A 3,985-nucleotide genomic window follows, 5' to 3' on the forward strand; every position below is an offset into this window, starting at 1 on the left:
AGATCATGAACTGGATAATTCTCTTCATGCTTCTTCAACTGTCTGGATGCATATGCAATCACATGACCATTCTGGGTTAAAACGCACCCAAGTCCTTGAAGTGATGCATCAGTGTACACAATGTACCCTCCTGATCCAGATGGCAGAGCTAAACTGGTGCAGTTGTCAGACGTTGACGCAGTTCATTGAAACTATTTTACAATCATGAGTCCATTCGAACTGCACATTCTTACAGGTCAGTTGAGTCAATGGTTTGGCAATTTGAGAAAATCCTGAAATGAATCTCCGGTAATAACCTGCCAAACCTAGAAAACTTCTTATCTCTTGAGCTGATTCCGGTCGTGCCCAACTCAACACTGCTCCATAATATCAACCCAAGCTTCAGCAACATCAGCATTCTCATCTCCGGTCAACGGTGGAGGTCCAATCTTCATGAAATCCATAATGTTGACACGGTTCCTACGTCTCCTTTCATCATGATCTCGGTGACGCCTTCCGTCACGATCTCTACGACGATGTTCTCGGCCAGCCTCATCGTCGCCATAACGGCCATGTCCCACACTACCGTGACTGCTTCCATCTCCTGACATCTGAAAGGAAACTAAAATCAACCTCTAAATCCTCAAAACAAAATTACTAATGTCCCAAAAATCTTTGCATGCTCTGATACCACCAAATGTAGCGCCCTTACCCGAGCCACTACTAAACAGACTAATAAACATGCAACATTAAACTTAATAACAACAATTAAACAGCGGAAACCAAATACTTAATCATCTTACAACCCAAACGAAAATAAAACAATAACGGCAGTCTTAAACATTAATACAACCATAACAAATACAAAACATAACCCTGAACGAGAAAACGATAAACCACAGAAAACCTCCACTGGATCACCACCGAAACCCAACTGCTCTAGCCACTGCCCTGGTCGTCCGAACCGTCCAACCTAAGACCTGCCCCGTGGAATGGGGTGCCCAAGATGAAAACAAGGACGTGAGCGACAATCGTCCAATACGAGAATGTACGAGTATACAAACTGATATGATGCATGCAAAATGCAATATGCTCGGATATCAGGGATCAAGTCAAGAATCTCATGCTCAGTCTAGAGGCGCCTGAGTGTGTAGTCTCTGATCTGCCCTAGGCATGTTTTGGCTCCCACACTCATCATCAAGACGTGGACCTGCAATGTCCAGGTCATCAGAGCCCGCGAGTCCCGTCGGACACTGTAGCTGTCGATGCCCCATCGTCCACAATACAGAATAGGGCTGAGCGGCCCCAACAAACGAGGTATATCTCAAAAGATATCAGGCTCAACATGATATGTCATGCATAATATGCCAAAGCAGTAAAACATGTATCATGCAACAGATAAATATGCAGCATATAAGTGTGTATACTACGCTTGGATATCTCAGTCAGTACATCACTTACCTCACTAAAACAATCTGACAGAAATCTCTGAACCTAGACAATACCAACATAAAGAAATCACTAACAAACCAGATCAAACATTCTACAAAGATCTCCCTAATGATCCTTAAATCACTATCTAAGGATTTAGGGTTATACCTGCGTCCGTCGTTAGCCCGCTAATGATGTCTCGATCTCAGTTCACCGACCCTCCTCGAGTCGACACTAGCTCCGAAACTTCCCGACACCAAAGTGCCCTAGAAACTGGCTAGAAAACCTAAGGTACAACTAGAACTCTCTCTGAAGAATGCGGTGAAGGAAACAAAAGAATCGGCTTCCATTTATAGGCTGCATCCGGACTATTTCAGAAAATCCGAACAAATCTTATCTGCCACGTGTCAGAATCTCATTGGTCTAGTTGGATTTCTCGAGATAATGTAATCCGAAGTAGGTCGGGTTATCCATTTAAAATTCGGTGGATACCAACACCTTAAACCCGAATTATCAATTCCTTAATAATACTAAATTAACAACTCATTAATTATGTCTTAATTAATATTTCATTCAAAATAGGAATTCGGGTCATTACATCACCCATCCCAAAATTTGCCCAAGTCAAGCACGCTTAACTTTGGAGTTTTTATGTGATGAGCTACGAAAAGAAGATGCACTTTCTTGATATTAGTAGTACATATCAAATCTTTTTAAGCCCTCTTCAACTGTACAGTCCATTACATTGAACAGTTTTTGAATCCCTCTCATTCAGGTGTGGGATCGGTTCATTCATGTTCCCTCCACCTAGAAGCTTGACAGGAGCCGCTCATTGTCCGTGCAACCTCATGGCACCTGGCGATCACCCCCCGCCCTCTTCGGCGCCATGCCTCTCATTCCCACCAGCTTCCGCTTGGTTCGTCCCCAAACCACACCGTTCTAAGAGAGGTCAGCTCTGATACAAACTGTAAATGCCCAGATTCGATGACTGTCCTCACTGTACCAATACGAGTCTTTTCAGCGTACTTATGTCCTCACTCACACGCACCCTAGGAAACTTTCCAGGGGGTCACTTATCCCAAAATTGCCCCAATTCAAGCACGCTTAACTCTGGAGCTTTTATGTGATGAGCTACCGAAAAGAAGATGCACCTTCTTGATATTAGTAGTACATATGAAATCTTTTTAAGCCCTCTTCAACTGTACAATCCATTACATTGAACATTATCGGAATCCCTCTCATTCAGGTGTGGGAACGGTTCATTCATGTTCCCTCCACATAGAAGCCTGACAGAAGCCGCTCATTGTCCGTGCAAACTCATGGCACCGGCGATCACCCCCCGCCCTCTTCGGCCCCGGGCCTCACATTTTTACTGTCTGCGTTGTGCATCTACTTTTTGTGTCATTGAGAACATTACAACATATAGGTGTGGGAGGGGGTATATAGTTTTATTTCTATTTTCAATTTCTATTTTTTTCCAATTTTTGCATGTTTATTCGAAAAAAAAAGAAAGCGAGGAGAGAGTACGGCAGAGTGAAATTGTTTGATCCATAAAGCATTTATTGTTTATTCGTTATCTTTCTCATTTGAATCTTGAATGCCTCTTATGCGAGTCTATGAAAAAACTGATGTTTTCTTTGTGTGCAACTAATTTTGCATTCTTACTGCTACATTTATGGGAAGTTTCTCTTGATGATGTGTTGAAATGAAAAGTGTATGGGGTCAAGCACACATACTGCTTTCTTTGGTGAGTTTTGAGCCTATGAGCAAATATTATATCATACTCCATTTTATTTGATTGTGTGTAAGTCATGCATTGTTGATTTTTCTAGAACATGCATTTTTATACATGTCTTTGTTGACATCTTGTGATGGATTAGGTGCACAATCAAAAGTAAAGCATTAGGTTCAAACCATTTTCTTTCGCATCATCAGTGCCATTCTTTTGAGCCTACGCTGATTCATTTACCCCTAGTGAGCCAAGTTCGAGCCTGATCCTATTCGTTGGAAAATAACCACATTACAAGCCATGATAAATCCCATTTGTTGGTTATTTCTCTATTTGAACCTTGAATTGGAGAATCATATAAACTTTTCTCATTTAGCATCGATTTGAGCTATGAAAGTGTAAATTGTTAAGATCGAGTGATTCATTCTCGAATTCGTTGTCTCAAAAACTTCTTATGCAAAAAAATGAAAATATATATATATATTTTCATTTTTTTTGCATAAGAAGTTTTTATAAGAAAAAAAGTGAAAAAAAAGGGAGTGAGAAGGAAAAAATGCTCTTGGATGTTATAATGAAATTGAAGATGTTATTATTAGCTTGATGCAATTGTCTTTGTGGAAAGTGTGTATGTGTTCTTCAGTTCGATAAACCGTTGTACTTCTTTCCTAACTTATCTCTAGCCACACTACAACCCATTTATAGCCCTTGTTTGTGCGTTTCAATCGATGCACTTGGTGGAGGATGTGATATATTTGCAAGCTTATGATAAAAAATTTCAGTGTTTTGACATGAGATCTCGATTGTTAGATTTAAAGATTAACTATTTTCACATATCTAAAAGCTATC

General features: G+C 40.5%; 1 long non-coding RNA gene across 1 annotated transcript; it reads right to left on the reverse strand.

Moving 5' to 3' along the window:
* Window positions 1-218: 218 nt before the first annotated feature.
* Window positions 219-1,995, reverse strand: LOC140824629 (uncharacterized). The gene is made up of 3 exons (XR_012116407.1): window positions 1,579-1,995; window positions 1,441-1,473; window positions 219-959 (listed from the first exon to the last, which is right to left on the reverse strand). It is a non-coding gene; the product is annotated as an uncharacterized lncRNA (long non-coding RNA).
* Between the last annotated feature and the right edge of the window lie 1,990 nt (window positions 1,996-3,985).

This window comes from Primulina eburnea, chromosome 2, assembly GCF_022965805.1.
Source record: "Primulina eburnea isolate SZY01 chromosome 2, ASM2296580v1, whole genome shotgun sequence".
Classification (NCBI taxonomy): domain Eukaryota; kingdom Viridiplantae; phylum Streptophyta; class Magnoliopsida; order Lamiales; family Gesneriaceae; genus Primulina; species Primulina eburnea.